A 12,962-nucleotide genomic window follows, 5' to 3' on the forward strand; every position below is an offset into this window, starting at 1 on the left:
TGAGAAATAACCGCGTGCAGGAATAAAGAGCAAATAAGAGAAAAAAAATGAGCGATATGGATTGCACCTCAAAAGAAAACGGAAGATATCAAAGTTAGAAACTTTTCACATGACCAAATATTTTCTTTTCATCCTTATTTGTACACATCAACCCTCTTTCGCATATTCTCCAGCCCGAAAACTCTTCGTTTTATGGGATATTAAGAAAATATCGACACTGGGGTTGACGTTCTATCTCCCCCAAGCAATATTACAATAAATTGAAACTTGCAACTCAACAATTTTCAGCACTTTTCGCTCCTAGATTGTGCCAAAAACTATTAAAGAAGGCGAACTTAGGATGGAGGATGAGGAATAGAGAAATTTTCTCTCCTACCCTGTTGTTGTTGTTGTTATTGTTGTATGTGCTTGTATGAATTATAAAGTATCTTGTTACAAATTTTATTACTGGAAAACTTCTCATCCAGAGGCAAAACTTTATGATGATCGATGGTGCGAAAAGGCAAGAAAAGGGGCATACTAAAATTTCTCACACATGCTATGTATTGAGAATATGACTCCCACTGGGAAAATCAACTGCATTCAAGTAATAAAATTGTTATAAATTAAAGGTAAACCTACCACTTTCTTGGCAGCTTACACAATAACCTCAAAAATAAGGGTGAATACACTAAATAATAACTACGAAATAGTTTTGGAAAATAACTTCCTTTATTAGGAATACTTTTTTTATGTGGTGGCATATGTTACACGACCAGTAATTCTTTATAATTCAAAAAAAGGAATAATATATTAACGAGTTTGGAAAAATTTTAGTATTTTTCACAGAAGTTATTCAATTTAATATAAAAAAATTAAAGGAAAGCCTTGATTTTCTTTAATAGGGGAGACCGGGGTAGAATTAGCCACCAAATGAAATTTTCTATTGCGTATAATTTGTACAAAAAATGTTTATATGAGGCTGATAAATATTTCAATGAATTACTATTCAAGGGAAGTATATTATTTAGAATAAAGAGTGGTTTCCTCAATATTTCTTCGACAGCAAACTATAGGAAACCACTATCTAATACTATACGTGGCTAAATCTGCCCCGGTCTCCCCTATTGATATTTGAAATTGAAAATTTTAAAATATCACTTTTTGAATTCGGACATATCACCAAAATTCCATAAAATTATTAAGAAATTTGCTTATGTTGCCCAAAAATATTTCTTCCTTCCTTTCTTATAATATTAAATTATAAAAACAAAAACGTTATCGATTTTGATATTCGTGTTAAATTAATTTAAAATCAAAACTTACGATGTCCTGTCTGTCATTTATGATTAAAATAAACTAGAAAAAAAATTAAAAATTAAAAATTCAAGAAATTCGAAAAATAAATGAGAAAGTAATGGATTAACCATATAAAATTCTAATAAGAAGGAAGTTGACTATCCAAACTGAAAAGCACTCTTTATTTATGCATACACTGTTCATTTATATTATATTTTTCACATAATACTAAAATATTTATCAAATAATTTCAGTATGACCGTAAATTTAAACTTTCTGAAAAGTTTTCGTACTTATGGCCACCACTTCAAATAGTGACTCTCTCTCTCTCTCCTGCAATATGGTTTTTGCATCTTGGGCAATATCATTGAGAATGCTTTTTATTTATTAACCTGAAAGTGCACTGGGGTAATTTGGAACAGAATCTAAATTTAAACTTAGAGGTGTTCTCACTGTTTCAAATGTTAATAGTACTTGGGTTTACTTATGAGATTCTCCTGAAGATTCAAAGTTCGTATCTCTACTCAATAAGCCTCTACATCTGGTAAGGTGCGAACCAATAAAAAACCGGATCAGACAGTCTAACAGATGGACAAACAGCGTAACTTCATTTCGCACTAGGAGAGACCGGGGTACTTTTAGCCAGCAAATGAAATTTTTTTTCGCGCATGATTTGTGAAAAAAATAGTAAAGCTTTGTCTAATGCTTTATTGTTTCATAAATAGCATTAGGATATTGGCTATATGAAACAGTGTAGTTCAAAGCTCTAAAATCCTTGACTTTTTCTAGAGAGGATAATGAAAAAATATGACACATTGGCTACACGTGCCCCGGCCTGGTTAGATATAGCCACTTTTTGGATACTAATTACCACCAGTTTTCCTGACGAAATTTTAAACTCAAGATACCAAAAAGTGTTCCACTTAATACACTGAACCCCACTGATGTTAAATATGTCACTAAAACCTAAAGAAAAAGGCTTTAGCCGATTTGTTATGACATTTTTGCAATTGTGGCAAAATTGATGCAAACATTTTGAAAAAATCTATTTCACAAATTGCTTATCCAAATGACAATATTGCTAGGAATATCAGTGGCACTTTTTCATCTAAAAATTATCCATGTATTAGCGAAAAATCATTGATAGTTTTAGCCCGCCACGGAATAGTGGTTACATCTGCCTCGAGGGCTGTTTCCATGTTTATCATCTTACATAAAAAGTAGGTAATTTTTATCCAAGTGAAAAATATCTCTTAATTAACTTTATTAAACCAGAAACTAGGTAAAACTATGACATCTTGACTAATAACTTAGAAAACCAAATGCTAGGCAAAAAACTAACAAAAAATTACAATTTTATATTCAATTTATAAAAATGCTTCTAAATTGTAGGATAACAGGATCAGACTTATAAATATTTCTGGGAATATAGAGATGTGTTCCCACTTTTATTAAAAAATACATTGCTGAATGAACATTTTTAGGGAAACGAGAAAAATCCACCGTCTAATTCTACCCTTGGTTAATTGTACCCCGGTCGCCCCTACCGCGATTTAAGTGGCACTTTCAGGATTTTTCGAATCAAATAGAAATTTAAAAGCTATTCCCGACCGAAAAATTTTGCATTTTGGATGAATAAAAATGAATTTTATGAAAATTTTAGAAGATCTTGTATAATAAGTGTAAAAATCTGGATGGATCCGGTTTTAACAATATCGTCAGTTAAATCAGCATTTGTCGTAACTTCCTTTTGACAACTTTTCAGGAGACAAAATTTTAGGTTCAGCTTCATTTTTCTTAAAAATTAGCCCCGAATGCGATACTTTTGAATCAAAATAATAAAAGTGCCACTAATAAACTGTAAGTTAACTCGAGAAAATCTTTATAAAATGATTCAAATGCTGAGATATTGAGATATATGTTAGAAGAAACACAATAATATTTTATCGTAACTTGCATCGTTTATAAAGCCGTAACTTCTAATGTATGGAGATCTTGGAAGTTACGACAATTTTCAAAAACACAATATATCAATTTTAATTACTCTAGTGATAATGAGTGCCTTTATTTCACTAAATTAGTCAATTAAACTGTGATCCCTGTTCCTAAAAGCTTTTATTTCATAAATTTTATTGAATAAATTTTGTGCGCCGCGTCACTTGTTTTGTTTTGAATTAATGACAGATGGGCAGGGATTTTTCCTCACTTTTTTTCTCACAAATATCGAATCAAAATGATTTAATATTGCATTATTCGCACTGTCTTTGGATATGTGGAAGAGTTTGTGAACGTTTTAATGAGAAATATTAAATTTTTGCTGCAAATTACAAGCCATGCAAACGAGCTAAAAAAGTTACGGCAAATGCTGATTAGAGCAAATTTTGTATGAAAATTTGTCGTAACTTCTCCAAAAATGGAAGTTACGACAAATTCTGATAAATTTTTATTAATTAAGGGCACTTACGATAATTTTTGTTTAAAATAATTTTTAATGGACTTATAAATGTTTCTTTTTCTCAAGTGAGTTTAATAAACAAAATTACGCCGATTCTAAATATGTATATATTCTAAAATCGCAAAAATGAAGTTACGACAAATGCTGATTTAACTGACGATATATCTTGTTCAAAATAACAATATTTTACAAGAATTTTTATGACAGGAGAGGTAGCTAAACATCTTGTAAATTTTCTATGTAGGGCAAAATGCCCATGCTTGATACTGTAAAATGATATACACCTTTTGTAATTTTTTATGATTAACACCAGAAACCAAAGTGATTCTTCCACTATGACAAAAAATGTATCACTTATTAGGTTCATAATCCCACCTGAAATAGTAACTGGAAATCCTTAGATTAGACAAGCTATTAAAATATGTTGCTATGAGTCACAACTATTGATTAACATAGGAAAAAAATAGTTATTATCAAGCTTGGATCGTATCAAGCATGGGCACTTTCCCCTAGAGGAACAAAATATAACAACCTTTTGATGAGAATTTTTTATCAGAGCAGTAAGCCTTTTCAACATACCTTTTCATTGATCACGTTAGCTAAACACTGTGAGTGTTGAGACTAGCCTTATAAATGCTTAAATTTATACACAGGTGTTAAAACAACACACGACGAGGGTAAAAATAATACCTTCCTTATTTAAGGATATGAGGATTATTTCAGAATTTCTCCCAGGAAAAGCTAAAATTTTATTTCAATTTAGTAAAACATGCTAAAAAATTTTATGCTTAATCTAACCACGACCTAAGATATCACCCTATATAGGTCAAAGTGCCATGCTTTGAAAAAATTGTATTCGTCAGAAATATTGATGGTGTAAAAAATTCACATCTAGGATTTTTATTTCACACTAAAACAGACATTTTTCTCTGCTGCCCACTTTATCCACTCCATTGTGAGCTGGCATGTTGTAGCATTAGAGAAAATATATTATTTCACACAGTGTGAGACAAGAGAAAGAGAGAGATTAAAGATAATTAAAATTTTAGATCCATTCGCCAAATGGACTTTAAAAATGCTCTTGGTTGCGAAGTAAAACACAATATAAAAAGCCCTTTTACACTCTCATGCCAGCAAGACATTAAAATATTTAATATGATCCCTGAAAGATATATCGTATATCTCTTTACCCTCTCACCTAAACTTTCACCATATCATGTTCGTGCCTTTCGCCTCATTCGAGAAACACACAAAAAAAAAAGGAATCAGCGGAAGAAGCAATGTTGATATAAATAAAGCATATCCAAATATCAAAATATCAATACATTCTTGTGGAAGTCTCTTGGTTTTCTTTGAATTTTCCCAAACGGCTTATTGTGTATCCCTTTTTTTTCTTTGGAATTCTATCTTGTCTCCACTCAAGAAGACCAAAGGGTGGCTAAATTTACTTTTTTTAGAAGCGATACAGAAAACCGGAAAAAATTCTTTAATGTGATTTATATGGATTAAATGTTAAGTAAAGCTCAATATTCTATCTCGTCTCACAACGCCACCATCCTATGTTTATATAATGTCGGCAAACAACCCCAAAGCGGTTTTTATTTTTTTTTTATATTTCATTCCACCATCTCTGATTGTTTTTGCTTCTCTCTATTTTTTTCTAGATGCCCATATCTATGGTTTTTCAAACATTTCCCGAATTTGTATTGAATTTATTATAGCGTGAAAACTTTCATAGGGGAGTACACAGTTAAACCAGCAAAAATTCGCCATTGGTTTGTGAGTATATATAGAGATAGAGAAAAACAAGTGCACAAGTTTTCCCGTAAATTTTCGTATACAATGCCAATGCTTACATAGATAGACTTTTAGTAGTATAAAGGATTGTCCGAAAAAATGTAGACAGAAAATAGAGTGTATGGGGATGATTCCGCATTGGTTTTCAATTCTTCATTGATTCCAATAATCTAAACAATAAATTTTTAATACACTCAAGATAAATTTAAAAAACAGGATTTTGCAATCTATAACAAAAAACTGAGTATGATTCGATTAAATTTATACCTCCCTTAATTGACTTAAATTTATTTCAAATCCTTTTTTTTTTTTTAAAGAGAACTTTTCGTTTTCGAATATTCATTTGGATATTAGGAATGTGAACAAGTTCTCACCGCTAACCTATTTTCGGAGTTAACTCAGCCATTTTACATCGGGCAACACTACTTGTAAGGCTCTTACTTAATTAGACTTCAAATGTCAATATACGTAATATCACAGAAACGTAAAAAACATTATCGACTTTTTACTGTATTGAAAATATCATGTTTCGTGCAAAAAACAGCATTTCGGGAAGCTGTTCTTCTTTTTTAATTTGAAAAAAAAACTGCAGCACATTACTTGGTAAGGCCTGCGGCGAACACGCACCATCAAAAACTACTCATAAAAATAGCTTTAAATCTCTGAAAATGGCAATTTTAACACTGCGGACAGAAAGACCAAAAACAATCAAGGATGCCGATCTACAAGCGTTATTGTGATTGGAACACTGCGAAACTATCAATTGGCATCGCTATTGACAGTCAATCTCTTTGAATAGAATGGAACAATATCGGGAGACATTTATTCGTGTACTCATTGTTTTAGAAAATAATTTGTAATGAAAACTCTCCCCAATAAACGTATGCCGACACCAAGTTCTGGGATTTATTAAATTAAAAATTAATAAAAAAACATTTTTCAGAAAAGCTATGCTAGCCATTGTGAAGAAACCGGAAGAACCTCGGCCTCTGGGTAGACATAGGACAAGGTGGCTGAAAGAAAGTCAGAATCTTGACTTGGAGCGCCACGGGATCGACCGACAACATCTTCCTAAAGTAACCACGATAGGAATAATCAGTTGAAAATGAATGAATGAACATGCAAAACTTTTACTAAATTAATAATTTTTAAATTTCAGTCTTAACACAAAGTAGGACACCGGAACCCTACTCATCTTTAAAACACTGAGAGAAATCCGAAAAAGTTAAAATAACATTCCGGAAATGTTAATTTTACCCTGCATTATTGATCGGAAATCGGTGTAAATATTATGCTTTGTAGGTGTATTGGGGTTAAAGTTACCCTTTTTCATGTTAATTAACACTTAAAAGGGTGTAAAATTAACATTAAAAAATGTTAATATATTTTTACACCTAAAAAGTGTTAAATTTACGAGGAAAAAAATTAATCGCACCCTCTTTTTTTCTCAGTGAAAGTTAAACGGTTAGTCAACATACCAAATATCGATTGCATTTTATTTATTAAAATAATAAAAATTTCTTATCATCGCGTAGTTTGTTAAGTACGACACAAGCAGACACGATCAGTGCAAGTCTTTCATATTCGAATCATCTTTATAGGTAACAAACACGTTTCTTGTTTTAAAGGTGTTTAATCGTATTAAATAAGTTTCGCTGTTTCGCTGTATTTAATTGTACTAGACATTGAAGTTACAACGTCATCCCCATATTAGAATAGACACAAGTACAAGGATGCATGTCTGGTAATCTCGTTTGCGAGAAGACCTAGTCTAGGACATACAAACCTATAATGCACTAATGGGTTAAATTAGACAGTTTGTTGTTCGAATTTTCCCCATTAAATCTTGTAAACACATCCCCATGTTTACTGAAATGTTTATCAGTCTAATCCAAACATTTTTACGTAAATTAAATGCAGGTGAGAAAACCTTCATTTGATGGTTAATTAACGACTGGTGACCTCTACAGTTAATTGGTGGAATCGGTGAAAAACTTAAACCTCAATCATTTAACAGCAAAATTGAAAACAAAACGGTCTTTAACGTAAAATTTAATACTAAACACGCGAGTTGTTTTTAAAGGATAACAGTGTATTCACTGGAACAACATTCTCTATGAGGAAAACAGCTTTTTGCAGAAGTTATTGCAAAAATTGTGTAAATTTTTCTTTTCAGTTAGACGTTAGGGAAAATATTATAAATTCAAGATGACCTAAAAATCTAGGGGAAGGGGTTTGGTACACTTGACCCTATGAAAATCGTTATATTTATACGATTAAAATTTATATATTTGGCTATTATTAGGAAAGGTCAGTTGCTCAGGAATATATTTGTTAATTTCAATTGCAAAATTCTTAAAATCTCATCTAATTGACTACTCTTGAGATTATAAGAGCTTATCTTATGAAAATTGGAAACAATAATATCAGACAAAGAAATAATACAAACAAACTTACTAAAGATTCAACGAAAAGTTAGTAATAACTATACAGCAGTATTATGACAGTTTCTCTAATTAGAATGAAAAGTTCTAGAGCAAGAGATTGTTATCTGGAATAATCCCTAAGGCCTCGAGGTCTGAACTTGCTATTTTTAAATGGTAATTCGTGGTTAAATCCTCATGCGATACGCATGCTCAAGATGAGAAAAGTATAAGGTGGAGTATAGCAAACTGGATGTAACATAAGGTAATACATCATGATGATTGTTCTAATTCATCTTGACTCATGCCTCTATGGACATATTATGTCACATTGAGGAAAATTTCAAACTTCCAAACTTAATATCAGCCTTTGATAGATTATTTCAAGGGTTTCAAGTGCAGTACCTTTAAGACTACTTCTTCTTATATTTAATTCCTGAGATAACGAACATGTGGTATTTTTTTACAGAAATGTAAAGAAACGTGAAGCAAAATTTGAACAGCCGAAAATGTGGTTTTCTATCCGATTTTTAAAAGTTAATTTATTTTGAAAAAGTATGAAAATCCAATGATAAAACTTGATAGGCATGAATGGGGTGATTTATGGAATTTTGATTCGATTTATTACGTGTTATTGTGCGTGACGAAATATCTATGGGAAACTGGGGCACCACCAAACACTGCGATTTTTTAATCAGATATTCGACTTCAGAGGACCAGACCTATAGAAATTTATAGGCATAGTGATTCTTGTTCACTGAAGTAATAGACGAAATAGTCCAGGTAGTTTAGAAACAAAAATTAGTGTTTCGTGCTACCCCGTGTTTGGTGGTGCCCCAGTTTCCCCTAATTGACGTTCGATAGGATTTTTTTCTCTTCTAGAACTAGGTCACAGACTATTTTTATCTTCACGAGAAATATACTTTTCAAATAATTTTTACGAAACTGGGACAGCAAGAGGGTCCTTGCTAGTTTAGAAAAGACAGAAAAGGCGAACCGGACACAAGTGGACCGAATAAGTGTTACTTACTTAGTGAAGATTTTTATCACATTTTACCCAGTGCACTTTGCCATTTTTTAAGTTGCAATTTTTAGGTGTGATTCCTTCTAATCACACCTATTTAATAATGAATTTCTGTAGAAAAAAACACTTTGAAAAAAAAAACACTTTGGTATTTAACAATTCCACAATATTTTGAAAACATTCACTAATCCGTAATTTTAGAAATCAAGCTAATCAAATATCTCCCGTACAAAGGGCTCAACAAGCCTAGGTATCACTAATCCCGTTTTTACCATAATCTAATCTAATCTAAATTTATATACAGTGATCCTCTGATAGAAACATTAAACGGGTTTCAGACTAGAGGTTTAGTCCAATTCCTAAGTAAACCTCTAATCTGAAACCCGTTCAATGGTCCTATCAGAGGATTGCTGTATATAAACTTAAGTTCCAATCAACAATCAGTTCAGTCTCATCCTAACTTCATGCCCTGTTTCTACTTGGATACCACAAGGGCGCAAAATTTAAACCGTAGGGAAAGATGAGGCTATATTGAAAATGGGTTTTTTCGTATACAGTAGACTCTCACTCAATCGAATCTTTTTCAATAGGGCGACAAATTTTGTTGACAATTTTCACGTTTAACTATGAAGGTAATTTGCTCAAATTCGCTGTAGTTCTTTCTATTTTATCGTGATTCTTTATAATTGAGCGCTTTTTGTGGAATTTACAAAGGCTTTGACGCTCAATTCTATCGCTAAACCGGATGACATTTTGCCCCATATTCCCGATTGAGAGAGAGTCTACTGTATATTTCTGAATAAAACTGGGCTATAATAAAACGTAATTTAGACGGAAAAAACCATTGCGTATCTCAATTAAATTTTAGGTAGAGGAGGGCGGGGCAATTCAGACAGCTGAACTTTTTTTCAGAACTCATTTGCTAAATAAATATGATGAACCATATTCAAAAAATATACAGGATATTTCCTATATAATTTTTCTTCGTCCGAAATATCTTAATTTTCAGAAGTAACTAATGAGTAAAACTACCCGACCCTAGTTTAACTTCCTAGAAATGCGGGAAAAAATATTGTTTTCAATGTAGTCACACCTCTTCCTACTGTTCTCCCTTTCTTTCTATTTCGAATCGTTTAAAACTTTGGTTAACGATTATCTATAGAACGATTATCTATAGAAAAATATTTGAAGCTTTTTGAACTCTTTTATCTAATACGGGCTTCACACTTGAGGCTTAGCTAAATGGTTTAAATCTTCTAGTTCCCTATCACGCAAGATTTTTGAAGAAATTGTTGATTCGGATTGTATAGTCTAAGAAAAAATCTTTGGATTTGTAAGACACTGAATGTGACAATAAATTGAAAATTGAAATTGAAATATTAAGGGCAAATTATCCATTGGATTTTGAAAAATTACAGTAGGCTCTTTCAAATTCGTGCATTTAGAACAGAAATTGTCACCCGAATTAGAGAGAAATTCGGGCGCCAAACCATTTGAAACGCAACGATTTTTTGTTCATCTGAGCACTCATATTAAGTTTAGATACTCATACTGATTAAGAATTGCATTAAAACTTTTTAATAACTAAGTCAAACCGTGGCAAATTTGGGCATATTTGCTTCATTTGGAAATCATAGTGAAACTTGAAAAATGTCAACAAACCTATTTCAAATTTAACTGTCGCCCGAATTAAAAAGTATCCCGATCTTAAAAGAGCCGAATTAGCGAGAATCTACTGTAACAAAATTGCTTGTTCTTTAGATTTTTGAGGCCTTTGGGAACTGGGCTAAACCTCCAATCTGAAGCCGGTATAAGGGTCTCTACACACTAGAGAAATTTATGTCCATATTGAAGAATTTTTCCTACACAATCATATGGAATTTTCTTCAAAATGGATGGACATAAAATTCTCTAGTATGTAGAGGCCATTAGAAGATATATTTTGTACTTTTGGGCTTCCCTTATTTAGCCCTAGGTTCAACTACAACAAATGTTGAATCACTTTACCGAACGATTCGCAAATTCCAAATAGTTTTTTCATTACATTAATTTGTAAAGCTTTACTATCAAATCACATTGACAGTAAATTTCTCACCGTATTTTGTAAATTTACGCATTTTCATTGCAATTCTTACGCAAATTTTCCATTACCGTATTACCTTATCTCATACTCGGTTGCACTAGGTGAAAATAATATAAGAAAATTGAAGAAACAAAATGAAAATGCGACAAATGGTGAGCAAAAAAACTGTACAAGAAATTAATCGTACAGTTTTTTATCCTCACCGTTTATCGCATTTTCGTTTTATTTCTACAATTTTCTTATATTATTTTCACCTAGTGCCACCGAGTATGAGATAAGGTAATACGGTAATGGAAAATTTGTGTAAGAATTCCAATGAAAATGAGTAAATTAACGAAATATGGTGAGGCTACGGCGAGTATTTTATTGTCAATGTGATATTCTGCCCTTATCTGAAGTATTGAATTACTTAAATATTTAAAAGTTTCGCTAATGTTGCTTATTCAATTCCAAAATGAATAAGTGCTATATATACGTAGATTAAAAGCTGGCAAAACAATATGTTTCATAATAATTCTGGTAGAAAATGTGTTGGAAAGTTTCATTAGGGAATGGATCTGAAAAGGTATAGTCTTACACTATGAATACTATATATGAATATATCTGAATCTAAAAGCTTCAGTTAGACTTTGCAAAACCACAAACTTTGCTGCACCAAAAACCCATCTTTTTTGTGATAAAAAAAGAAAGTCCCATGCTGCAAAGATGAGGTTCTAGTATAAAATTTTTGAATGCAATTCCTCCCCATGCCGTTGCTCCAAAAAAGTGTCTTTTGTGGTAAATTTGTCCACATTAGCGCCAACATTCTATGATTATTTTGGACACAGAAAACACACCCCCATGTATGGTTAAACTTTAAATTACTTTCTGTATGGAGAGAGCACCAGTGGAAAACTTTTGGTCCCGCTGATGAATTTTTGGGGTATAGAGATGATGGTTTGGTGGGGTGTTATTATATGTATTTTACCGACAAGAGTTTTATGTATAGTATTTATGGTGTTTTAATCCCATTAAGAGATCTCGCTACTGTTTTGGAAAAGTAAAACTCATTCATTCTCTCCTATTAAATTTTTCTCATCCCTTTATCATCATCTACACCGTTTTACCAGGGGGGATTGCTTGATGAAAATACCCATCTAAAAGAGAAAAATTGGTAGACTGAGAAGCATTTTCGTCAATTTAGAGGCCTCCAAGCTCTAAGACTCTTTTTCTCAACGTGATGGGAAGGTTGGATGTCTCTTAGTGATATTTTCATCTCTCAAGTCCGACACCCTCCATCCACTGAACTACAAAAAGGCACCCACCAAAAGGGAAGACGCAGAAAAGCTTTAGTAGGATGGAAAGGCGCGCTTGAGTTGAGATGTTGAGTAAGTCTCAAAGGAGCGCGCCCCATCTAATCAATTTGTTGTACAAGGATTTTCCACGAAAATTAGGTTATTCGCATTATAATGTGTAAGGGCGTTTCTTTTCCACTTTCTCTCTCTCTCTCTCTTTCTCTCACTTTCATTCTCCTCGGATTCTCTCATATCAAATCCACCCACAAATTTCTTCACTCTTGGTCCTAAATTTTACCCAATCCATCCAACCCCTCCCTCCAACACAGACCCCTATATCACCTATCTCCGAGAAAAGTACAGTAAGGCAAGGCACAAAAAAAAGCATGGTTCAGAAGCTACAACTTCTCAAGAGTCTCTTTACTCCCTCACAAACTTCCAACAAACCCCATCCTCTTTAGCTTTTCTTCTTTTTTCCGTCTTCTCTTTATTATTCCAAGTGCTCGTTCACGAAAAATTGCCCACCACTATAAATTTAACTCTTGTCGCTTTTTTATCCATCTCCCTTTTTCATTCACACACTATGATCTTCTCAATATTTCACCCCATCACCTCACTCCCTTCCCCC

The 12,962-nt window shown here is 32.6% G+C and overlaps 1 protein-coding gene across 3 annotated transcripts in view; it reads right to left on the reverse strand.

Annotated features, from left to right (window-relative positions):
• Positions 1-12,962, reverse strand: part of LOC129809771 (neuroligin-4, X-linked) — a 161,297-nt gene that overhangs the window by 137,758 nt on the left and 10,577 nt on the right. The window lies entirely within an intron of this gene.

This window comes from Phlebotomus papatasi, chromosome 1, assembly GCF_024763615.1.
Source record: "Phlebotomus papatasi isolate M1 chromosome 1, Ppap_2.1, whole genome shotgun sequence".
Classification (NCBI taxonomy): Eukaryota; Metazoa; Arthropoda; class Insecta; order Diptera; family Psychodidae; genus Phlebotomus; species Phlebotomus papatasi.